At 42.6% G+C, this 26764-nt stretch overlaps 1 protein-coding gene across 15 annotated transcripts in view; it reads left to right on the forward strand.

Annotated features, from left to right (window-relative positions):
- The first annotated feature begins 4618 nt into the window (after positions 1-4618).
- ANKRD6 (ankyrin repeat domain 6) overlaps positions 4619-26764 on the forward strand; it is a 98280-nt gene continuing 76134 nt past the window's right edge. For 6 of the 15 annotated variants that reach the window (XM_086876529.1, XM_086876533.1, XM_086876530.1 and 3 more), the window contains exons 1-2: positions 4619-4709; positions 5081-5213. The gene's annotated coding sequence lies outside the window, so the exon portion shown is untranslated. Of the gene's footprint in view, positions 4710-4802; positions 4993-5080; positions 5214-14125; positions 14427-26764 lie in introns of those variants that run through there. The other 9 variants (XM_023922251.2, XM_086876534.1, XM_023922254.2 and 6 more) reach the window with 5 other exon arrangements.

Below are 26764 nucleotides of genomic sequence, written 5' to 3' on the forward strand. Positions count from 1 at the left end.
GCGCAGCTGCCGGCGGGGCGGGCGGGGAGGCGGCGTGACCCGCGTCACCTGACGCGCCCGGTCACGGGCCGCCAGGGCCTCCGCGCTCGCCCGGGCCCGCTCCCGAGCCCGGCCGCGCCTCTGGCACCCTAGCGCCGGCGGGCGTAGCCGGGCACTGCGGGCTCACCGGCGGGTCCGGGGCCTGCCGGCGCCGCTCGCCCCGGCCCTGCTGTCCCGAGAGACAGCCGTGGGAGCGGTGCACGGGCGAGGCGCTGCCCCTGGCGTGCGGGGCGCCGCGGTGGGCGAGCGGAGCGGCCAGGTGTGCCCGGCAGCGGCACCGAGATGGCACCTGGCGTTTCTATTACAAGCATCCCTGCTCAGAAACCCTTACAGTCACAGAAATCAAATAGGTTGTGAAAGACCTTTGGTATCATCGAGTCCAACCGATGACTGAACACCCACCACCCTGTCAACTACACCGTGGCACCACGTTCAGTCTAAGTCCTTAAACACCTCCTGGGACTCCACCACCGTCTCTGGGCAGCCCATTCTGAAACTAATCGCCCTCTCTGTGAAGAATTTCTGCCTAATACAGAAGCTATACTTCCCCTGAGGCAGTTTAAGGCTATGTCCTCTCCTCCTGTCACTGGTTGCCTGGGAGAGGAGTCTGGCTCCTATCTGGCTACAACCTTCTTTTCAGTCACTTTGCAGAGAGTGGTAAGGTCTTCCCTGAGTCTCCTCTTCTTGGTCATGTCCTGCAACCTCACCCTGCACAAACCCCAAAGACAGACTTGGGTCTCTCCTGCATCGTCCATACCCACTTCCAACATGTGGGACACTCTAGAACATGGGCAGGACCAGAGCGTGTCTAGTGCTGCCCAGCTCACCCATCTGCCAAGCCTGCTTCAGCCCCAGATGTGCTGTTGGCACTGCCTACTGCCTGCCCCATGCTCCTTCCATGCCGACTGTCATCGCATGGGCAAGCCCAAAATGTTAAACCAGGCACTGACACTGGGAGGTAATGTATTTGCAGTGTGGGTCAGAGAGAGCTTATTTTAGAAATAATAACTTGATTAATAAGGAACACAAAAGAGAGACATAGTAGTGAAATCTCTAAAGAAGTTGAGATGTTGATGCCTCTGACAGACAAGGCGCACTCATCTCCCTGCCATTGCTTTCTCCAGGCTTGCTCTACAAAGATAGACCTCCTGCCTCTCATCCAGGCCCCTTCTCAGGAGTTTCCAGTGCTGCTCTTCTTATCTTGTACCAGTCTAAACTCCAGAGTGTGTGTGTTAGCCCCTGGCTGTCATCCCATGCTGCCCACTGTGGTGACTGGCAGCTGAATTCCTGATTCTACAACACCAGATTTTCCTCTGTTTCTGTTTCTCTCTTTCTAGTTCTTTCTGCCCCGTTCTCCCTCTCTGCATTTAGTATATTGATTAGACTTCTGTTTGGAGTCTCTACTTTTTTCCTGCAGCTGATTATTTCTGTCACCTCTGTGCTGCATGACAATCTCCTTATCACCAGGCCTTCCAGGTTGCACTAAGTCACTGGGGATAATGGAAGTACACATCTGTTCAGAGGTGGGAGAAATGCCTCTTGCCTGTTAATATACAAATTTATTGAAGGGCCTGCCTTTATTCCCAATTTATCAACCTGCTTGGAAGTTTTGCTTGAACAGATTAACAATGTACTAGAAGATTATGGGGAACCTTTCAAAGTTAAATCCTGTAAAAGGAATTAGCACTTAGGTTTGGAGCAGGATTTTTTTTACCAGTCATGTTTTCAGCATTGTGTCTTGGGACAACCCTGACAGGCATTAGTCTGCTGAAAACTGATGGAAAGAGGAAGAGAGATTCCGGGTGTGTAATGAAGGACCATCTGTCTCACACACCAGCTGATCACTTAAGTGCACAAAGGGCTGTTAGGTTTCAAGGCCAGCTTTGGATAGAGGCTTTTTCCCTGAAATATCTGTACTAGGTTTCTTCTGTACAAAGAGCTGCTTGAAATGTGACCAATAAGAGGGAGAATAATTTGGATATATTAAAATACTAAATCAGGGTGTAGAAACTCAAAAAAGGGACTGGTTGTAATGCAGCTCTTCCCACAACTGACATCAGTGATCTCCTACTTGACCACAGCTTCAGGTTCAAAGCCACGTATACTCCAGGCCCATTGCCAGATAGGTTTTTAGAGTAGGGCTGAAGCATTTCTGCCAATCCCCTGGCAGTATAATCTGTCATGGACACTACATAAGCCTAAGGACTTGCTCCTCCTCTGTCTCTTTGCCATCAGCTGGTTTTCAGTACCCTCTGCACCGACCCTTTTTCTTCTTTCCCTTGTGTCAGGTCACCTGACTTTGAAGCTGGTTGCACATAATGAAACAGCGCCCAGCCCTTCAGTCACAGGACTTGTAGTAAGGGAAAGTAAATAGGAGGTTGAGTCTTTGCAGATATGACATGTACAGTGATAGATGTGAATGGACTTTGTCCATGAAGATTTGCAGTTCATAGACATTAGATTCTTTCTGTGTCATTCATTTCTTTCCCCACTAGGGGAAAAAAAAAAATCCAGAAGGATACAAAATCGACTGTCTGCATTAGAAAAGGTTAATGCTGCTTAAGGTCAGGGAATTGTCCCACTGACATCCACAAAATCAAGGAGCCTATCTGCACCTAGGTTTGTAGGATCATGATAGGGTCTCATCCTGTTCCTGTTAAAGACTGAACATTTCCATGAAATACATTAGTGACAGATCTGTGCCAAGAAAGCTTTTTTCTACAATGTGCTAACATCTTGTTTCTCAATCGTAATGATAAAACAAAACCAAAATAGTTCTGCAAACTTTTATATGTATGGAACTTATTTAACACACAGATTAACTGTTACTCACAGAAATACTTCTATTCCTACATTAGAATTTTGCACAGTATCAAATTAAATAAAATTCACATGAAGTAAGCCTATCCTGAATAAGGAAATGAGCAAAAAATTGTAGTGTGAAGAATCACAGTGTGTTTTTATGTGTTTTAGCAACTATACTTTAAATTAAGTAGTGACACCAGACTTCAGATTAATGCCATAGTTTTGACAAAGCCTTACTGAGATCAGGGAGGCATCAGAACAATAAATCCAGTCAGTCAGTCAGTCAGTCTTTCCTTGGCAGCACCAAGGGTTTTGATGTGAACCTCTGGTGTGAGTTGGGTCCCTTCCAACTCAGCATATTCTACAAGTGTATGACTGTCACCTGAGGTTCTTGTAGCACGCTGCTATAAGCGGTTCTACGATTCTATGACTATTGCCGCAGAATGATGACTACCACAGTAAATATTTAGTGAAAAAGGCATAAGTAGAATAATCTAAAAAAACATTCAAAAGAATATATTCATTACATAACTAGGAAGTTATGTGTTACTTCCTGTGATACTTCAATGTTTAGTTTGTTTAGGGCATCAGTTAATTTAGGGCATTTTGAATGCCTTCAAACCAAAGGAACAGCCTTTGAAAGCAATGTGCCTGTGAGATCAAGCATTGTAAGGGGAATAGCTGCTTGTTTTCTGTTTTCTCCTTCTTCTCCCAATCCCACTTCTATCATTTTACTCAGCCTACCCATACAAACTCCTTTTTTCTCTACTGGTCTCTACAGATGGTCCTGTCCAACTTGCCTGCATACTGGTTTGTGAATTACTGACATTCACCCATAATTGCCCACACAAACACATGACTTAGGTGAGCAGAAGGTCCCAGTGATATTGTGATAGCTGGAGGGGTGGGTGAGGCATTAAGCAGGCACAGTCAGCTTTCAAGGCGTCCCTCTCTGATCTTCAGCTCAGACTTCAAAGCCCGCTGACTGGCTCCTTGCTGGAGGGAAGGGCATCTGGCCTCCCTGAAATTGGGGAAATTTTATTGTGTCAAATTCTGGGCTCCCCAGTACAAGAGGGATGTGTAGCTGCTGTGGGTTCAGTGGAGGGCAAGGAGGGTGATTGTGAGACTGAAGCATCTCTCCTATGAGGAAAGGTGGAGGGAGCTGAGCCTGGTTGCTGAAGATGTGACAGAAGGGAGATCTCATTACTGTCTATAAATATCTAAAGGGAGGTTAGCAAGAAGATGGACCCAGGCTCTTCTCGGTGGTCTCAACCAGTCGGATATGAGGCAACAGGCAAAACCTGATGCATGGGAAATTCCACCTAAACATAAGGAAGAACTTATTTACAGTGTGGATGACCATGCACTGGAACAGATTTCCCAGAGAGACTGTGGAAGTTCCCTCACTGGAGATATTCAAGAGCTGTCTGGACGCAGTCCTGTACCACGCGCTCTAGGATGAGCCTGGTTAACCAGGGAGCTTGGACCAGCTGACCCACTGTGGTCCCTTCCAACCTGACCCACTCTGATTCTGTGGTTTTGTAGCGCTTCTTCTCCCACGCAAATTATTATGAGCTTCCATAACTAAGCGGCAAAGGAACTTCAGTCCTCGCTCCGGCCAGAGCCCCGTGTTGCCGGCCGGGGCGCGGGGCTCGGTGCCGGCGGTGCCGCTGCCCGCGGGGCGGGAGGAGTGCGGGCCGGTGGGCGCTGCCCGCGCTCCGCGGCCGCTCGGTGTCGCCCTCGCAGCGGGCACGGCGGCGGCGGCGGCGCCTCCCCCGGGGCAGCCCCGGCCCGGCGGCGGAGGCGCCGCTGGAGGGGCAGTGCCGAGCCCGGCCCGGCGGGAGCGGCGCCGCGGGGCAGCGCAGGTGAGCGCGGTGCCCGGCTGCGGTGCCGCCGCGGTCCTGCCCGGCTGCGGTGGGGCGGGGGAGCGCGGAGGGGCGGCCGGGGCCGGGCGGGGCGGGGGCGCTCCTGGCGGGGCCGCACAGGTGATGGCGGAGGTGGCCGGGCTGTGGCGGGGCTGCAGCTGGGGACGAGCGCGGCGAAGCCAGTGCCCCGGAGCGGAGTAGTGAAAGTGTTCCCTTATTCCAGCCCGGGGAGGGATCCCCCACCCCGGTCGGGCAGACACGGACCCTCCGAGATGCCGCGTTGGTACGGGAGCCTGTGTCAACGGAGGGGTTCAATTGCAGGTTTGGGGGTGAAAATGAGGAGTCTTAACGCTCTTGTTCTAACTTTTAAGGCCGCGTCTGATGAGAAATGGAAATCTGGCTCAAAGATATCCTTCCTGTTGTTGACATCACCTGAGAACTCCACTGGAAATATTTCCACTAGTTTGCTGCAAACATCACCCTCCCCTGAGGTCTCAACGCCTTGTGAGTACACACTGGCTGCTGGTAGAGCTCTGGTTGTGGAAATCCATGGCTACGGCATGTAATTGTTCTGCAGTGTTCTTTTTATTGCAAGCATTAATAAAGAGCTTATCGTGCCCTGGGGTGTTGGTGTATTACAGCATAGGCTGTAGACAGGGCTCCGTTTTTTTTTAAAGGCATAACCAATATCTTCATATTTTTATAATTATATATGAAGTGATTGTTTGGGTTTCTGGTTGCTATTTCTGCAATGCACATGACCAGAAGGACATGTTGTCTGCCACTGAATACCTTTTGTTCACAGGGAAAACACTGAGAGGGTTAGAAAGTAGCTTGATGGTAGGTAGATTGTTGAATCTTTGCCCCATGAGTCGTTTAAATGGACTTAGAATATCTTACCAATGTTAAAAGAGTAATTGGGAAGAGCAATAAGTCTGCCTCTGTCTAAAGACAGAAAAATTTAAACACGTTCTAACACTTCTGCAGCATTGGTTAGGCATAGATCAGATCCCCTGGTAGGACTGTTTGAGTTTATGGTTTATTCTAAGAAGAGTGTTATTTTCTTTCTTTCAAGGTGATGTGTCAGGCTGTTCAGCTAGTTTTATAACAACTTATTTTGGCAGGCTCAAGTTCCAAGTATTGTGTAATCTTCATTCTCTAGATAGTTGGAAAACAAAGTGTTTCTGGAGATGTGTGATTACATGTAAGATCTGCAGTTGTATTGCAGACCACAAGACATGGTGTAATGACTCTTCTTCAGAACTTCATAACAATTTCTGAGCAGAAAATACTCAAAAAAATAGTTAAATATGCTGCACGTAGCAAAACCTACGGTTGTGTGGCTACACAAAGTATTTAGATGCCTGCTATGTAGGTGATGTTTGCCTGTTTGTCCGTGAGGACCTCTTAGTCTGCAATATTTGCAAGGGCAAATGGGAATTGTGTAGCAGAAGTAGTAATGTCACTGCTTCTCTCCCTGTTTTTTTTTAATTTGAAAATAAACTAATAAAATGAAAAAGGGGTTTTGTGGTAGTATTTGGTTGGAAAGTTTTCACTTTGCCTTGCTCATTAATATTTACCCAGACAGTGCTACCAACCTCATATGGGAGACTGGCTTTGAAAACAAGAAATGAAATAGCCAGAAAATGATTGGTAAAAATAAAGTGAAAACCTCCTGATCATGTAGGTGCTTTCCTTCAAGATTTTTTTTCCACAGAGGTCTTTTCTTTTTTGGAGAACAGAAATTGTGAGAAATTGGCTGCACTAATGGGGCTCCCATGATACAATGTAGTTGCAGCACCAGGCTTAGCAGCTTGCCCTGTCACAGGTGGCAAGTTCTGGAGTTCTGCTTATCAAATTTATGATGTTCTTGGTCTGCGTGAGATGAATGATACCTTAATAAATCAGGTGCTTGTAGGGTGTGGTAATGAGCAATTGAGCCTCAAGCTGCATTTCTCCATGTGTCTTTAGCTTCACCTCTGTTTGACTTTGCCAGTGAGTCATTTTGTGATGTAAAAGAAAAAGACCTTACTGTCCCTTATTCACTAAATCTGTATAAAAGGATGAACAATCCTTATTGGTTTGGATGGGTGGTGTATCAATGAACATTGTAAAGCACTTTCAGGTTCCTAAATTAATTATACTGACAACTATATTTATTCTCATTAGTTTCAGATGTGCAATTCCTCTTTTTCCCTCAACAGTCAGGACTTTGAATGAACTTGCAGAGAAAAGTTGTATCTTTTTTGAGAGATGTATCAGTACAAGATGTCCCTGGTGCAAGTATTTTATTTAAAACCATAAATGAGGTGCCATATTTTATTGACAAGATTGATCTAGGGAGATATTTATCAAAGACATAAATTGATTGTAATTGCTTTGGGCAAATAAAAATTTGAAGTAAATATTTTTAGTTCCTTTTGTTTATTCAGGAATTAAATATGTGACTTTCTCAAAAATAATCGAGCCAAAAATAGAAGGTGTAGAGCTGCATTTCAGAAGCAAGGGGCACTTAATAAACAACAAGGGGCTAATTTTCTTCCCTGCCTCTTATACAGTCATTTTGATCCCAAAAATCTCCAGAATGGTTTCTGAAGTACAGTACTAGAAGTATTCTTGCATACCATTGCTAACTTGTCAACTCTTCAGGAAAAGCTTAGTTACTTTTCACTTGACCACTCCCTGTTAGCAGGTGCTGCTGTTTGTTACAGTTCACTGACAGTGAGAATAGTGAAATCCTGAAATACCCCATGTCTTGCTCTGACCTGTCACTGAATTATGTGTACTTGTCTCATTTTAAACTTTTCCCACTCCTGTCTGTATTTGGTTTATCTCATGTTGCCACTCAGAAGACTGTTGGATTTGTGAAGTCAAGTGTTCCAAATTCAGGAAGAGTCAGAATAAATGTGTGGAGTCCTTGCTTGTTTGTTGCATAGCTTTCAAACACATGAGTGTTGGGATATTCCCTGGGACAGGGATGTTCTTTGTGTATTGCTTCCTTTGACAGGTTGTGCATGACAGAGTGATGTTTTGTATTCAAAGTGCTGCTGGTTTGGCCGGACAGGTATTTTTCTTGTTTTTTGGAAAACACTGAGGTCGAGTTGGAGATGTGCAGGTGTTGAGAGTGAAGCAGGAAGGATACTGTTGGTGTGCAGTAGTTTGATACCAGGGTCAAGAATGCTGTAAAAAAAAACAGTGATGAAATGAGTGTCAGTTTAGGGCATTTTTGAGAGGTGTGTGATAAATGAATCATTAAGGCTGCACGAGACTTGGAGGCTAAAAGCAATCTAGCTTATTACCACTAATAGTTAGTTTGTTATGGCCTGTTGCAGTAAATCAATCCCCATTGGATGGCCTAATGGATACAGTACACCAGCTTGAATTCTTGCATTATCTGGTTGTGGAGAGGTTGTCTTGGTAGCCGCAGTGATGTACTTCGAATACATAGGTACCTCATGATACAGTGCAGGACTGTAGATTGCTGGCTTGCTCTTGCACTGTTTTACTTTTGATCCTTTGTCAGTGATCCTGCCATGTGTGAGATGAAATTAAAGGTCCTTGCAATGAACAGGAAGACTCTTCCAGCCAGCATTCTTGTCTTCTTGCTTTCTCCTCTGTGGTTCTCTCCTTCCCACACCCACTCCCCACACCCACTGCTGATCCTCCAAACCCTTAGGTGCATCTCAGCCAAGCCACAGCCATAGCGGGGGAATCTTACTGTGATTAGGAATAGGATTTGGGCACATCTGTGGCAAGTGGTCGGTGCAAGTATGTGGTGTGGATGCCAGCCAGATGGAGCATACTGGGGTTGTAGGGTAGCTAGGGTGTGATGCACTGAGCATAGGTACTCTAGTGGGATTGTTGTAATCCTGAAGAAAAAATTACATACTCCTATGCCAGAAAAGCCTAGGCTTTTTAATCTTATGTTGCAATCAGAAGTATATTTGGAGTACTCTTCAAATCATTGAATCGTACCTCCTTCAAATCCTGGATTTAAACAAGTTTCTTCTCACAGCCTATCCCTTACTTTCTCTCTCATGGTTTGCCACCTTCCCCATCTAAGCACCATCCACTTTGTGAAGTGAGCCACTGAAGTTACAGGTTTTGTGTGCATGTCTTGGCATGCTGTTGGATAGAAGCATTTTCATTTGCATTATGGAAAATGCATTTGGAATTGGTGGAAATTAGTTCCTTAAGGGTGTGCATCTTCACTGTGTCTGCATTGCAGTGGGATAATTTGCTTTTCCAGTTTAAGATGCCAATTGCTTTAAGCCAGTCAGGGATATTTTCTGTTGGTTTTAACAGCATCTGCAATGTGACATCTTTGGAAGAACTGTTGCTAGGTCTATTTATATTGTGCCAATACAATGCTGAGTTAAAGTGCCCTAAATTGTCTCAGTTGGGTCAGTCACTGAGGAGGAGTGCCAGCCTAATAAAATAAGAAAGCACCGTGAATGTATGGTAATTATATATGAGCTCAATATTTGAGTAACTTTTTAATAGTGATCCCAGTGAATCATTTTAGGTATGTTTTACATCTATTCAGAGTTTGAAGTCTGTGCAACAGATGCAGAAATTGCAGCTGGTTCAGAGGCTTGGGCAGGATGTGATGTTTTCACTGTATCACTACTGTTGCAAATAATTGCACTAATAACTGCCAGGCAAATCTGTTGTTTAACTCAGTGTTTTAGTATTTTGTGAAGCTTACATATGAGTAATTTTCTTTCATTTTCTGTCTAAGCACTTTTGGGACTTGACTGGCTGAATTCTTTCGAGAGGATTATGGGATGGAGGGAAGGGGGGTGTCTTTCTTCTGGCTGTGAAATTATCTGCCTGACATCTACAGTTTTTCATTGATGTTATTGTTCTGGTTTGAATCCAGATTTTAAAAATGCAGCACTTTCTTATAAGTTCATTTTTTCCAGACTTTCCAGCAGCTCCTGAATTCTTGCAAGTATGTGTTCATTTTTCACAGCTTCTGTGTAGAATCCAGCCATGCTCTTTCCATGTGCTCTTTTTTTTTTACCTTTTATTTTTAGGTTTATGGTGGTTTTTAATGTTTATTTTTAAGATTATGGTGTAAGTACTGCTATGAATGGCAGACTCAGGTGTGGAGTAAGCTTAAACATGAATTTGAAGTATAGTATTTTATTAATGAGCAGTCAGCTACTAAATTGGATTCTCTTCTTTCCCTGTAAGACTACATTTAATCAGTTTGTAGAAGCCAGGGTTTAAGAAATCCTGACCTGGCATGCACTGGGTGAGGCTGTCGTCCATTTCACTTATTCCCTGGTGTCTTGATAGACGAGTGGAGGTGCCCCTGCAGGTGAGCAGCTTCATTACCAGCATGCCTGATAAAGCAGAACTGGATTTGTGGATGAATGAGGATAGCTCAGGCAAGAGAGGGTGTTGATGTTAGCTGTCTTAGTTGCTGCTGGCCTCAAAATAAGGAAATTTAATTTATTTAAATTGTAATAATGTAGAGAGTTTTCAAAAACTTATCAAGTGACATAGATGCTTTTGACATAGTTAGAATAACAGAGTGCCTAACATTAGCAGCTTCTCTGTGTGACCATTTTTACAAATCATATTTCGGTTGAAGGCAGTGAGAGGTGGACATCTCTCACCGACTAGGACAGGACTGTCTGGGGAGGTTTCTCTCAGCTCTTCTTGCACTGTGGCCAGGAGCTGAGCAAGTCCCATGGCTGTGGGTATGATGAGCCTGTTTTGAAGGTATGGGTGAATGATTTCACTATCAGCCTGGCCAATTCTCATCTCTAAGTTGGCTGCATTTCATTAGTAGGGAAAGACACATATATTCTCTTTAATGCCTTTCATTCCTGTAGGGCAGACATATCAGTGACTCTCTCAAGCTGAGAAGGGAACATGAGTGGACAGGAACCAGCCAGAGAAAATTAGAGAAGAAAGGCTATGACAAACACATCTTGAAAGTTGCTATTTGATAAGAAGAGCTATTTCTTCTCACTTGTTTTGAGCTTGAAATATGCTGGTTTAATCTGATGTCTTCTAGTATTTCTCCAACCTGGTTTTCTTCTACTTAATTTATGTACTACCTTTGGTTGTCTTATGTTCCCCTTCCTTGAAACTTTTCTAGTTTTGCTAAACCTTTTCAAAGAGGAGAAGGCCAGACTTACAACTTCTAAGATGCAATTAAGTTTCTTAGATGATTGAGAATAAAGGTGGCTTTGGTTGTACTCTCTGCACTAATAATTTTTTAGCACCCTTCCTGCTTTTTAACTGTGCTGATGCTTTCATAAGACCAGTCCACTGTCAATCCAGGATTTCATTCCTGAATCATCCCAAGCCCATCATTTTGCATATGAAGTTGAGGTGTTTTTTCCCACCACAAATATCAGACTGTGTTTAAATGGTATTGAAATCTACCAGCCATTTTAACAGTTGTAATCTTTCCCTGTCCCCTTGTGATTCATTAGTGGATATAATGAACACAATATATGCTTCATGCAGATGGCTGTGGGGCTGCAGGCTTAATGCCCTCCTCTTGGAAAGACTGACCTTGTACTGTTTATTTCCTGTCTGACTGGTTCTCTATACAGATGAGGACTTTTCCTGTTATCCCATGACTGCCTAGTTTTTATAATACTGGGACTTTTTTTGTGGTTTTTTTTCCTTTTTCTTTTAGGCAGCCTTCCTTCCTTTGAAGGGAATCTTTGGGGATTGAACATGAGTTATTGAGGAATAACTTCACATCGGTGCAACTGTGGTAACAGGCTGTGTGTACACTCACCACAAATGTGGAGTAGTTTAATTTAAACATCTGTCTTGTGTCCAAACAATCAACATTCAGCTCTATCTAATCTACATTGCAATCACATCCCAGCTTGCTTCATAAAATTTTAAGTTTCAGTATTCTGTTTGAGATTTAGTTTTGGTCAAAGAGAGCCCTGCGTCTATTGCAGTAACTCACTTCTGCTTCTCATTCTTCCTACTTGTCAGAACAGGTTGACTATTTCTATATTTAGCTCTGCTTTGCTTATTCATCCTTTCTCAATAAGAATATTACACTTTGTTTACCTGGAAACAAGATGGGTCCCAGTGGGAAAGTGAATTGAAAGAGTGGTATGAATACTTGCCCTAAATAGCATGCCATATCAATAAATCGAAGCAGAATTTTTAGGTATGAGCTCTGGTCCTTGGCAGAGTCTCTTAATTGAAAGAAAAATAGTATTTTAAGAAATTGTTCCCAGATTCATGGTCTTCATACAAGAGTAATTTAGGTTGAAAAAAAACAAACCAAATTTTTTTTTCTGCCTCCTTCCTGTTCCCCTTTTCTCTGCCCACCAACACATGGTTGAGAAGTTTAAAAGCAAACTTCTGGGTTCTGTAGTATTTCAGAGAATTTAGCCTTTCATGTCTATAACTGCAGACATAGGAGTGAGGAGGATGTTGCTGCTTCATTTACAGAACTGTGACAGGTTTTTCTTCTTTTTGTTTGTAATCCTGAAAGTAGGATACTTGGCATGGAAGACAGGAATATATATTATTCAAAATCAAGCATACAGAACTTGGATACATGTATTTCCAGCTTTTAAGAATAATTCTTTTCAACAGTTGTAATAATATGAATTTGCTTATATATGATATGTAAGTTTGTACGTGCAGCAAGTGTCTGACTATGTGTACATGTGATGAGCTGGTTTTGGTGAGCAGGCACACCAAGAAAACAGGTAAGAGTGCTTTCAGAAGAACTGAGCACAGCACTTGAAAGAAAAAAAACAAACCAACATTTTAAAGGTTTATTTGTTCTCCTCACAATTTGAAATTAAGACTCTCTCCTTGACTAGGCTGAAATAAGTGTTGAACTACTCAGGAGGCTGTGGTGTAAAGCTAGTTTTGTCTGGGACCCATTCTCAGTCTTTCCCAGACATGGAATGAAGACTGTCAGTGAAACCGAGAACTTGCTCTGTGTTTCAGTCGTGTAACTCTCATGAAACACACAGATATTCTGCCTTAGTGGAAAAAGCACTAAATGCTAAACCAGGGAGGGTTTAACCACAGAGGAGAGTGACACTGTGATGGAATTTCTCAGCACATTAGCAAGTAAATACGTGCTACAGTGTTTCACCCTAAGATGAAGGATTTTTCTGTCATTCTAGGGAGCTGTATACTTGTCATCTTCCCCAAAATAATGAGATTTTTGGGAAGCATTAACTATATAGCATTAACTATATGTATTAGTTTGATTGTTATTAATAAAGTCACACTGTACATTTTAATATAGCAGCTAGCTTCTGTTGTATGTCTGTCCTTTTTACTTGTAAAAAGCAAACTAACCTTCAGCTGATCAGTTGTTGTGATTCACATTTTGAGTATGAGTAGCTACTCTTCAGCTAATGAAAGTTTTCCATGGCTTGCATATGTTAAACTTAAAATAGATATGGTGCTTCAAGGAAAACAGTCAGGCAAAAGTGTCTGTAATGCAAAAGTTAGCAGATTTCACCGAGTACCATTTGAAAATCACTTCCCTTATGCTCTGTAAGTGGGATTTCAGGCCTTGCTTAATTAAGGATGAAGAATAAAGTGACACTGAAATAATGACTATTTAAAAAATTATCATGATTTGTACTCAAATAACAGTGTAGCCCACAGAGAGGTAATTATCGACAAATTGTGTGTAGCAAAATTATGATTAGTTTACAGTATTAAATCTCAGAAGGGTAGGACTGAAAACCTTTGACTAGTTTTTGCATTATTAGATAGTTTAAAGATGGATGCTTATTATCCTGGTTTTTTTTTAATTGAATTTTATGTTGTATTTTCTATCCGTAGTGCTGGATCAAAACATGATTTCCCTGCTTCTGTGGCTAATCTCATTCAGTTCAGTGACTGTTTTTGTGCATAAGACCCAAAGAATGTGGCTTGGTATGAAAAATATCCTCCCAGAGGGAGTTGTAGTAGGCTCACACTTAATATAAAGGGAAAAAAGACAAAAAAAGAAACGAATGTTTATGTTTCCATGTCCTGTTGTACAATGATTTTCAGTGAAGTTTCATATTTCGTGAAATTAAATCTGTAGCCAAGATAATATGATATTGGACATTTTTTATAATTCAGCATGCAGGTCTGTGCTGTTGAAACAATAGGCTGAGTGTTTTTAGGTGCAGATAGCCTGACTGAAATAACGAGTTGCAAAAGAAGTGGCAGTACATTTTCGATAACGTTGCGCAGAGAGATAATTGTGAACTCTGCATGGTGTGTTACAGTCATGGGAGTAGTTAACAAGATAAAGAAAATCTCAGCTTTCTCTCTGTTTACAAAACTGGCCTTTCTGGAAGGACTGGAAAACAAGAATACAAATATATAATCTGCTTGCATTCCCTTTCTACCCCTCCTTTTTGCCTCCCTGTATTTTTGCCTCCCCTGTAGAGCCAAAAATAAATGGGAAGACTAACTGTAAGAAAACAGCACTAGAGTCAGTCCTTCTCTCCCTTAGTTTTCTCTCTGTTTTAGACACCACTGGGAGCTGGTGGTTGTGTGGCAACGCAGCTCCCATGATAAGGTGTGATTCGGTACTGTAGTGCCACAGAGCAGAACTCTGCTGTTATCTCCTCCTTACTCACGCTGCAGTACCTGCAAATCCAGAGATGAAACAGCACAGGAGTGAAGTTTCATCTTGTCTGCACTGAAACACCAATGTGTATTTCTACCATATTAGGCCACTCCTCTGATTTTAAGGTAAGGAAGATGTCCTTGACGTTTTCACCATTTAATTTTCCCATTTTGTCTTCTTTCTGTGCCACTTCTAAAAGCGCTGCATTGTTCCCCAATTCCGTCTCCCCCATCTTTTGTCCTAGTACTTTCATATAATTGATTAAGGAATCATCTGTTTTTCTTTGATCCTCATCCCCTACAACTCTCCTGTTGTTTTGCTAGTTGTGCTCCTAACAGTGGTTAATAAGTATTGAGTCTACACTTAGAAACCAGAAGAGATGTGAATTGAGCAAAAAGTTTTTTGACAATCCTTTAAGAAAGAATTTGTGAGAGAATGAAAAAGGATACACATCCCTCTTCCATACCTTCCCAGGTCATTGATTGTCGTGACACATCTGAGGCTTTGAAGAAGCTTTATGTTCAGTATTTTCCTCCTCATCCTGTCCTCTGCTTTGCCTGTCTCAATTTGCAGTCTTATTTTTTCTGCTTTCACTTCAACTCTAGTGTTTTCTGGGGTCTTAGGGCATGTTTTTCCATCCTGAGTGCTTTCAACTCTCTGTCTTCCAACATCAGTAGCACTTACGGGCTTTTCTGCTTGTGCTTCTAGCTTTGCTAGACTTCCAGTCCTTATCAGAACTGGTTTTTTGATAACAGTGGTCCACTGCATTCCTTGGTAGGAGTGATGGTTAAGGAATATCTGTTTCTATCTTACTGGACAGGAAGTGCCACCTCCTTGAGAATTTTATTGTGTTTTTCTTGTATGTTGTAAAAGTGAAAATGGATTCCCTTTCAGAAGGGAATCCTCAAATAGAAGAGACACAGAGGTGCTGAGCTTCATAAGGGTAGGGAAGGAGATGGCCATGAGGAAAATCCAGCCTGTTTCTGGGAACATGGTTCAGGAATATGATGTCCCCTCTAGCATGATCCTGACCTTCTCTGTTTTTCCATCATCAAATTTAGTTTTTTTTTTAAATTATTATTTCTCTTTAGGACCTGGGCAGCTTTTGTGGGCAGATCATTTAAAATGTTCTCCATATTTTAACAGTTTTGTACAAGCTGGCCTCTTGTAAAGTATGAAGGAGACTCAGATATGCTGAGATTTCAGAATATTCATTAACTATAAAGCAGATACACTGAACTGTATGATCCTTCTCAGTACTCAAAATAGACCAAAACATCTGTTTTGACTGAAGACAAAGAAAAAACATAAGGAGACTGAAATGGTGCAACAAATAGCATCATCCTCCATGGTTCTTATCAGTGGCTGACCAAGGAGGCTCTTGTAGTAAGGGATCCTGACTTTACCAAGGTGCTGTAGGTAAGCCCATGTAGTAAAGCATTTCCAGATTTTCCTTTCTTTCAGGCTGTGGGAGACATCCACAAGCATAAAGAGGCTGAGTGTCTTTAAAGCTGGTTTCAGCTCCCAGAGAGATCACTTCCACTGCAGGATTGCTCCTTTGGGTTCCTGCAGTGCCTGTAAGCACAGGGAAAGGAGCGGGATTAGGGAGCAGTGAGGGGGAGTGGGACCATTTGTGTCCACTTTTCACTCTCAGCTCTCTGTACTTGACATGAGCACAAATATTTCTGGGTTATGTGAACCTGTGACTTCTTGTGCACAGCCATGAGGGCAGAGTCTTCACGGGGACCTGAGGTTCTGTCCTACAAGAGAAGAAGCTTTCAAGAAATGCAGTCTCTGAAGCATAGTTTCTTGAAACACCTAAAATCATATTAGTGGTGATCCTTTTAATCTGCACAAAGAGCCTGCTGGTGTGGGAGATTTTTATTTTACCTGGTTGGGTATTGTGTTTCAATGCAGCAGATGGCATGTGTATGACAAGTGCCCTTTGGTAAGAAAGTAAACACAGCAAAAAATACACCCCAATCCCCTGGCATTTTCTTAGGCCTTTTATAACATCAAAGCACCCTTGTGCAATACTCATTTGAGTCACCTGATGCAAGAGCCAAGGTTTTGTGATAGCTATTTTCTTCTGTTGTTCCGATGTTGGTACAGCTGGCAAGATTCTTGAGATACAGGGAAGAGCAATGTGATATTCAAGGTGACATGTTTTAAGTGAGTTGTAGCCTGAGCTAAGACAGATTAAATTCAGTTACTTGTCCTGGAAGTATTTTGTGTCAATGTGTAGCTTTTCAAAATTAACTTAGATCCTAGTTTGCAATATAAGTAGAATAGGACAAAAACACGATTTTGTTTATTTTGGGCTTGGTGGGGAGGCACTCCTGATGAATGAAATGCTCAGTTGAGACTATTGATCTGCATGGCTTGCAAAGGGCAAACGAAGAAGGACATTTTGGAACTGGGCTGTTCACTTGCGTTGGAACAAAAGAGCCCCAAGGTTGGGAATCACTTGTGTTATCTGACTGAGATTGCCACCAGTGACCACCTGCATCAAGTGGGGAAGAGTCTTCTGCAGAATTTCCAAAGAATTTAGCAAGTAATGAAGATAGCACAGAGAGTGCCCACAACCCACTGAGAGATTCTTCAGCTCCATGTTTGCCAGTGGTCCAGGCAAGAGGATCAGAATTTCCAGTTTTGTTTACATGACCTGTTTGGAGATTAATCACAAACATCACCTATACAGATACAACTGTGAAGGGCAACTTGACCTTGTTGTATTACAACTTTATAGGTGAATTTAGATTACTATTTGCAGATACTGTTTCTTATTATAGTCTTCCTTCCAGAAGAACTTAGAAAAAGTCTGTGTGGCATCAAACTCTGTCGCTGACTATTTATTGATAATGGTGAGTGCATTAAACATGGAAGTCTTATTTCTGTGGGGAATCAAGTCTCTAGTCTGGTCCCCCAAGTCCATAACCTGTTTTATGGTATTGCATATCCCTTTGGCCACCTCAGGTCAGCTGTCCCTGCCGTGCTTCCTCCCGACTTCTTGTGCCCCTCCTTACGGGCAGAGCAGGAGACTCTGAAAAGCTTTGGACTCAGGGTAAGCACTGCTGACACACAAGTGAAAGATCAGAGTGTTATCAACATGATTCTCATACCAAATCCAAAATACAGCCCTGCACCAGCTACTGAGAAAATTGGCTCTGTCCCAGCCAAGACCAGGACAAGGAGAAGGTATAACAAGAGTGGCAAGGGTGTGAAATGGACTGTTGCAGCTGAAGACTTTTTGCAGATACTTCTTCAAACCAGTGTTATTTACCCAGTGCTGGAACTGTCTTCAGACTGTGTTTGCATAAACTAAACTTACTCCTGCATTCTCATGTTGTAGCATCTGAGTCAGGAAATGTGTCCTACTACTATATTCAGCCCAGTATGTTTTGATGAAACAAAGGTCTTGTACCGAAACTACTGCTGTCATTATTGTGCAGTCTGTCCCAGCACGTGGCTTTTCTCAAGTGTAACTCTTCCTCTTCCCCCAGAATCTACAATTGTAAAAGTCTTACTGCCTGCCACCACATGTCTTCAAAGACCAAAGGACATTTTTAATGAGAATTGCTGTAAAATTCCTGGCTTGATTTATGAAGTAAAGAAAAAATAATCACAGAAACATTATCCTCTTACGTGTTAAAATTTTTGCCTTCAACTTTATGGTTATAACAACTTAATTTTTTGCAAATGGAATAACCAAATGTTTACCATTTATATTTCCACTTAGAAATATAGACTGCTTAAATACAAGACAGTTTGAGAGAAAGGGAAGTGGAATTGTAAAGGACTAGAGGTCCTAAGTTTGTTCTAAATTGTGGAATAAATAAACATTCCGAGCCTCAGCACCGGACATTTGCTGAAAACTTTTCTTGTAACTTATCTTTGAGAAATAAAGCTGAAAAGTTTTTTAGCAGTTTGCTGTGCTGTTCTAAGGAGGTTTTTGTAATGTGTATAAAGTGAGACAAACATGGCAACAGGTCTTCACTTTTGGTTTCCTTAAGCCAGTTTTAATGTATGCATTTCTTTCTTTCTTTTGAACAAGACAATACAGCCACAAATAAAGCAAGTACAATCATTCTGCATTGTTTATATTTATGCATTTATAATTGTAATCCATAGGTATGTTGACAGCTATAGAAATCCACCTAGCCCATGCTGAGGTCACCAGTTACAACAGGTGCCCAGTGTCTTATCAGCATCTTCACTGCCTTTCAGAAAGTGCCAAACCTGTTTTCATTTTTGCTGCACTCAGCCACTAGACATGATTTCTCACTGTTCAGTAACACCTCCCTCTCCTTTCCCCCCTCAAAAAAAAAAAAAAGCAAAAAAAAAAAGCTTGACTCCCAGCATTCCTCTCATGTCTCACAAATATGTGTGAAAGTCTGTGGCAGGGAGCTGACTGTTCATCACCATTAGCCACTCCTCTTCTGCTGCCTTCTATGCCTGTGTCTTCCAGCACTTATTCCTGTAGTTCAGGTGCTGGAGGAGGCGTGTGCTGTGGTTTTAAACACCCTTGAGTGCAAGTCCTGTGGATCATTAGCATAGGCAAGTGGTATGGGAGAATGCAGAGGCAAGGGGTACTGCTGGATATTTGGTTTCCCACGGCTTTTATTAATAAAGGAAATTAAACATGAAAAACCGTAAGAAGAGAATGCTGTGGTGCAAACCTTAAAGACGTCATGGAGTATTTGCTGCTGTGTGGGAGACATGCCCTGTGTGGTGCACAGGACAAGCAGTGACTGGGCAAGGCTCTGGAGAGGTAAGGGTGCACTTTTGTGTGGAAGCCATGACCTGGAACCCAAGAGCAGGCTAGCACCATCAGGAGAAACGCTTGACTAATTCTGGCAGTTCTCTCTCTCTATGATTCACCTTGCAGCTTTAGTGTTACATTAACTCCTCCTTAGTGTTACATTAATCCAGGGCAAACAAATTCCTTAGGTTTCCTGTTGCACTCCCAAACACACACATTCATCAAAACTAGGATAACTTTCTGCTCGTACCTTGTTTTTACCGTATTCTTTTGCATGCATTTACACTACACACAGTCTGAAAAAAATGTGTTTCAGGATTTTCGTTTCCTTGTTTTAGTACCTATCTCTGTAAGTACTACACGGAGGACTTAGATCTCCAGGAAAGTTTGTTTATGCTGCACTAGAGATGATCATTTCACATGAGTGTAAATCACAATATTCTTCTTCTTTCTTCTTTCTCCCTTCTCCCTTCTTTCTTCTTTTTCTTCTTCTTCTTATTCTTTTGTCTCTTGTATGGTCCAGAGCAGAACTGTCTGAAAATGTGGAGAAAGTATTCTTTGAGACTGGCACTCTGTTGGAAAGGATGCCTAGATGCCAGGTTGAGTACTCAAATAAGACATTTTTTTCCCCTATTGGTTCTGCTGACTTTGTTTCAATCTCTTAATTGGTTTTTATAAGCTTTGAATCAGAGCAAGCAAGTGCAATAGTCTTCTGATGAAAACGGTAGTAAAAACTCCTGCAGTTCTAAAGTGAATTTCTGTGTATCCTCATCCTAGCAGGTCTGTCAGTAAACCTACATGGAGTCTAGCAAGGAGGCAACTTTTAAGTAGAACTTTTCCTAACCAGATGAAAATACAAATCTGTTGGTCTCAATCTCCAAATCTAGTTTATATAAGATCTTGGATCTTAGATCTTAGCCTTGCAAGAGAACAGCTACAAGTCTGTTGATGAAAAATTGCAAGTATTTTTCTCGTGTATAGTTTGTCAATATTACTGGAGGTACCAAAACAGAAAAAGTAAAAATAAAACTGCTCACCAAGGGGATAGTCCTGCTCTGCTTTATTCTTATGACAGAAGCTGTGCTGTGTAGGACAGGAATAGGATCGATTTCAGATTCTTCATTTCTTTACCCTCCGCTGCTTCCTGCTGAACTACCTTTTTTCCCCCCAGTAGCCTGAAACACATTCCAGAAATGTCTGTGTGAGGTAGAAGAGTGCCAAGGCTGCTGATGAATAAGAGACTTTGTGATGAATCTTGTAAAATTGGACCTTTTCATTCAGAGAATAGTTCTCAATTACTGAATCTTTTGTTTCCTTCTTTTGAATTGCCAGGGAGAGGAGGAGATGTTAAGTGTTGTCCTGCAACACTTCCCTCTAGCTACCTGAATTACCAGAGGCGTGAATTGCTTTGACAGGGAAGGGAGGGGGGCGGGTGGGGAAAAATACAGAGGAAGTTGACTCAGTTTGTTAAATATGAAGATGCAGCAATCATATTACTTCACTTCTGAAACTACACCAGTTTTGGGTTATTTAAGTTTACATTGGAAGTTTGATTTTGAACTTGCTGATCCAAGCTGAGAGATGATAATGACAACTTTCGACTTTTAAATCACCACTTGTTAAACAAGTCTTACTGACACCCAGTTCCTTGGAATAAATCTGTAAGTTGATTTTTTTTTTTTTTCTATTCTAAATTATTCTGCAACAATATTATTATTCTAAGATTTGGTTTATTTGTTGATACTTCAGGTTAGAGCTTCCTACAAGGAGAATTTGGATTGCATGTATATTTTATCCAGGCTATGTCAGAATCCCAAACATACATTTTTTTTCCTGCAGAGAGCTTTCCTGTAGTAACAGCTGGAGAGCTATAGCAGTTTCTATCTTAACAAATGTTAAGTGTGTGGCATGCAGTGCGTGGTCAGGGCTGCAGCAGCTGTGTCCCAGGGGTGCACCTTGGTGAAGTTAACTGTCATGCCTCAAATGGTAGGATCTGATTAGTAATTGGTAATAGTAATATGTAAACATAGATGTGTGAGCTGTCACTTCAAGAAGGGGCACTTGATGCAATGGAAGAACTACCTTCTGGTTTGACAGTTCTTGCTTGTGAAAGCTGGAATTTAGCAGAATTGAGTCTCACAGACTTGTCTCCAAACCCTTAGCTCTTCATTAGGTCTGACAGGGTATCATACAAAAGTCTTTGAAATTAATCCATTATTTGACATTCCTGTGATGCTTTTTAACTTAAATGCTTTAGAGAGAGAGAAGTGTCTCATATACAAGTATACTCTCAAAATACAGTTCTGTATTTTCCCTGTCAATTATTGTAGGAGCTCCTGTTGTCTCTCTCCATTTGCAATGTTTCCTTCTTTCCCAAGCTGAGGTGGGCAGCTCTGCTGCAGCAAACACTGTAGCATCCTTTCAGCATTGCTGCCAGAGCCATCAGCTTCCAGCTTCAAGGGAGCTGCCCTGTCTCCACAGATTTTTCCAGGTTTTTGTGTTGGCTGCTGGTGCATTGGCTTGGCAGCCATTCTTGTCTGGGAGAGCTTTTTAGAGACTCCAATGCTTATTTTGTATAAAAATCTTCTGGACAAAATGTCTAACTCAGGAGGCATGCAGCTGCTTTCCACACTGCACCAAGTTCTGTGTTTCACTTCTTTATTATGTACAAGGGGTTTAGCTGGGAAGACTCTGCTCCCTCTCTGTGCTGTTTGTTCTTCTGAACAGTTGCAGCAGCCAGCATCCCTTCAGATCTCAGAGGGAGACCTCGGAATGCAGTGGCAGACCTCCAGATCTTTTCAGTGCTAGGGGAATGCCCTGGCAGGGTGCTTGTTGAGGAGTACTGCAAGATACCTGACTAGATGAAGCTACTTCCCTCCATGACCAGGCAAGAAAGGAGAGAAACCAGAAGTGGGTACAAGTTTCAGGAGCAGGGCAGCCCCTTCTCCCTCTATCTGTGAGGGAAGCACCCTGATAGCCCATGCCATCAGCTGTGCCCGATGCAGAGCTGCACTGATGGCTCTTCCCATCTCCCTGCAGTCTGAAGATGTCAGATGGGCTCTGTGCTCTCCCTGAAGGTTTTGTTGTGGCAGGGCACCCCAAGAACACAGTCCTGAAGAGCTTCCCACATTTGCAGGGGTAGAGCAGGCCTGTCAGACCCACACACCACACCACAGATGGGCGTATAGTATATGGTGAACTTTCTCCTGATTTCTAATGTTAAACCTTGCTCACTGATGTAGGGGGAAAAGACAAGGATGTTCCTCTCTTAAAAATGCCTTCTGTGACCAGTTTTGTCCTGCACCCTGCAAAAGCTGGTATTATGGGCATAAAGCATTTTCAAGAGAACGAGTCCTGGCATGGCTACTTGTGCTCACATGAGAAAATTCACTGTGGAGTCTGTTCTTCTAGCTGGGGAGGCAGCACTGGCCTCTTGGGAAGCAGATAGATAGACCCCTGCAGAAAATAGAGCTCTAGACACATGGTTCCCTGCAAGTGTGCTGAGATACTCTTTTCTTTTGTGCCAGCAGGCGACAGACTCCCTCCCAGCAAAGGAACTTCACCAGTCTTAACTCTCTAACGTAATTGTAAAAGTGAGGCTCTATTCTTAAGGCAAGATGGAGGAGCTGGTATCCTCAGTTTTCTTCAGACATTTTCTAGATTTTTTTATGGGCTCACAAAAGCTACTGATTCAAGTCAGAAAATACTGAATAGTGTGAAAATTGAAATGCACACTTGCCCAAATAACTTGTGGCTTACAATAATTACACTTCCTGCAGAATGGCATGGAGAGGAGGAATTTACTGCTCATTTTTAAGGTTTGGGTGATTAGTTTTGATTTTTTTTTTTAATAAAAACTAGGTTATCGCCTTAGTGTTGTTGCTACAGATCTCCAAGATGTAGAGTCCAGGACTGAACATGTTTTGCAGGATGTTTGCTCTCTCATCGCTGCCCTCCTCTCTCTAACCCCAGCTTGCCACTTCCTCATTCATTTAATGAAGACAGAGGGTTCTTTATTGTATGATAGTCAAAATGTAATATGATAGTGTAGCAGGAGAGCTGTGGAATGGTACCAGGTGTTTGGTGTTTTCTGTTTCAGGGAGACCTGTAGCTGCAAGAATGGCTTCTGTCTTGCTCAGTCCCTGTGCAGGAAGGGAAGGCAGGCTGGGAATACTTGGTGGTGTGGCACCATCTGTGCAGCCACGAATCTTTTCAGGGGCTGCAAGTCAATGTGGATGGTATTGTGAGTTAGGTCCCTTTTAACCTCCTGAGGAAGAACAATGCCAGCTGCTCACACAGAGGTAAATGTGGAGCTGGGTCTCACCACATATGAAAAGCTCTGAGCTGGCAAGCTGTATAGATGTGAAAACCCATACAGAATCTCCAGAAGATCCAATTTTAGATCACATTTTTTCATGAGGGAAGTTTGGGCAAAACTGTTTTTGTACAAAAAAAAACATTTTTTTTTTGTTTTGTTCTGTATTTATAATGTATTTTTTATTTTTACTCTGTATAAAGGCATTGGGATTGTTTTGTCTCTGGCCTCTCAGGGAAGAAGCAGCTGAGATTTCCTTATAGAATGTGCTTTTAGTTAGTTAGTTCTGATCATCTTTCTGTTTTACCTTCTGTTATGCTCCAAGTGAGCCAGCACATATTTTACAGTATTGTCTTTCTTGATGGGCATATCAATAAAGCAGGACTGATAAATTGTTGTTTCAGAACTGCTTCTTGAAAGACACATCCATCATTTTGTGGATAAATTCAATAACCAGAGCATGCTTTCTTCATTTTTGAACATGTGTCTCAGGAATCATGTTATCCTATGTGTTATCCCATGAGCACATTGTTCTTTGGAAGTAGTACTGACTGTGCTTATTAATGCACAGTGAAAATCTCTTACAAAGAGAACTTGCATAGCCTATATGGAAAAGTAGCTTAGTCCTCCTGTCTTTAAAGATTGGTTTCATTTTAGAGCTTCTCTCCCAATGACAAGTTTAGAATAAGACACTGCCAATAGTTGTCTTGGACAATTAAGCCATTAAGGCAGTCTCAAAATGAGTTAATAGCAGTAGCAGCCTCCTGTTTTCTCAGAGAAGGATGTGCAACTTTTTCTCCTAGCTAAATTGTATCTCAGAATTTTAAAAAGGCTTCTTGTAAATATTCCCTTGCTGAAGGAGTGTTCAATCCACCCCTGGATGCAATTATATTCCCATACGAAACCATCTTTTTATTTCTTAGTATCTTGTATTTTTTTCTGGCAGGTGGAATACATGCAACATAAGCCCTGAAACTGAATTCTTACTACAGTCATGGTACAAATTAATTTATTTTAGAAGTGGCAAAGTCTTTCCATATTCTCCCAGTATATATGCTGATTAATATTTTCTAGTCTCATTCATACCACATAATAGTTGGGTTTGGAAGGGATGCCTGGAGATCTGTGGAAGCTGCACACTTTGTATGCTGAAACAGTGCTTTAAAAAGCTGAAGGAAACCAAATCAGGTCCTCATACACTGTGCTTTCCTGATTAGAGATGAAACCACTTTTGGCTCAGTAGCTTTGAATTGTACTGCTGATCTCCCAACAGTAGCATACTGCTATCGATTTCATCTCGAGTAATCATTTCACAGCTGCTCTTACATCATTGCCATGTTTTTGTCCTTCACCCTTGACTGAGCTTTTGAGCAATGAGCATCTGGTGAAGGTGATGACAATGATGAAAATGTAACCATTCAGAAAAAAAGCAGCCAAGGACGTTTGCACCAAGTGGTTTGTGTTGGGTATTCAGCTTCATAGGTGAAGCAGTGAAATCTTGTCAGGAGGTCATTCATTTTGAGAGTGATTGGACAGGGCATTGCAAGTTTTCATCTTGTGTTATGAAGAGTGGTCATGCTGGTCAAAATTTCAAGCTAGTAAAAAGTCATCTCTTGATTTTTGTTTTAAAAAGAGATCAGCATCTCTTGCTGCCACAAAACTAGCCTCCAAAAAGAGAACCTTTCCTCCACCTTTTCTCTCACTCCTAGATTTGTGTTGGTGGTTGACTATCCTGATGATCTTGCACTTGTCTCTTTTCTTCATGGCAAACTTACATCCTGTGTATATCTGAAACTGTGTTAGGTGTTGGGTCTCTGCAGGCATTCCCTCTTCTTGCCTTAGTTTCTTTGCTCTCTGTCTAATCACTGGTGGTCAGATGTTTAAGGAATGAGTGAATGAGTTCTTGATGGATATTAGAGACAACCCCATGGACGTCTGGCACAGGGTACAGTATCAGACACCAGACCAACAGCTAATTTCTATGTAACAGCAGAGTAACAAATGCAAATTGGCAGTACCATTTCTCAGGCTCAAATGACAGCAAATCCCGTAACTCACCAATGCTATGTTTAATGTCCAGGTGCACAAAGACTTACATGACCATAGTGACCAGGCAGGCTAGCAGGAATCTGGGAATGGATCTTCTCCAGGTGAGGAGTGCCTTAGGTTTGCGCAGCCAGGTTTTGCTAACAAATGGGCCACAGGGATTTCTTCTCTGAGAAGCTGCCAGAAGCCTTCTCTGTGTTCGAAACGGGCAGTGCCAGCAGGCTCCAGGACAGGCCCCTGGCTGGGCAAGGCTGAGCCCATCACCGATAGCGCTGGTGCCTCTGGGATATCAGAGTGAAGAAGGGGAAAAAGTTACTGCACAGAGGCAAAATTGCAGCTTTGAGAGGAGTGAGAATATGAGAGAGACAGTTCTGCAGACACCAAGATCAGTGAGGAAAGAGGGCAAGGATGTGCTCCATGAGTGAAGCTGAGATTTCCTTGCAGCCCATAGTGAAGCAGTTGTGCCCCTGCAGCCCATAAGGTCCATGGGAGAGCAGACACCTGCAGCCCATGGTGGACTCCACGCCCTAGCTGGTGGATGCCCAGAAAAAGCTGTGATCCCATGGGAAGACTAAGCTGGAAAAGGCTCCTGGAGACCCATGAGACCCCTTGGAGAGAGGAGCCAACACTGGAGCAGGCTTGCTGGCAGGACTTGTGACCCCAGAGGGGACCCACACTGCTTCCAGAAGGACTGCACCCCGTGGGAGGGACTGACACTGCAGCAGTTTGTGAAGGTCTGCAGTGGGATGGACTCACACTGGAGAAGTTTCGGAGGACTGTCTCCTGTGGGAGGGACCCCAGGCTGGAGCAGGGGAAGGGTGTAAGGAGCCCTTCCCCGGATCTTGGCTCCCCAGAGGAGGAAGGCAGAGAACCAGGAATGAAGTTAAGCCCAGGAAGGAAGGAGAGGTGAGGGTGCTTTTAAGATTTGGTTTTACTCATTATCCAACTCTGATTTGATTGGTAATGAGTTCAAGTCAAGTCTGTTTTGCCTGTGGTGGTAATTGGTGAGCAAACTCTCCCTGCCCTTAGATTGACTCATGAGCCTTTTGTTATATTTTCTCTCCCCTGTCCAGTTGAGGATGAGGATGATAGAGCAGCTTTGTGGCACCTGACATCCAGTTAAGATTAAACCACCACAAGGAACAACTTGGACCAGTCAGAGGGCTCAAGAAATGCCAAGTTCTTAAATCAGATGATTTTTTTCACTGTTAAGCTGAGCAGAAGCAGTACCTGGACTTTTTAATCAGTGACCATGTCCCACCTCCACTCCCCCTCTTTTCCAGTTCTGTCCTTGGTGTGCTCAGGTGAGGAAATACCACATAAAGCAGTACTAGTCCCAT

This window comes from Cyanistes caeruleus, chromosome 2, assembly GCF_971803275.1.
Source record: "Cyanistes caeruleus chromosome 2, bCyaCae1.hap1.1, whole genome shotgun sequence".
In the NCBI taxonomy this organism is placed as follows: domain Eukaryota; kingdom Metazoa; phylum Chordata; class Aves; order Passeriformes; family Paridae; genus Cyanistes; species Cyanistes caeruleus.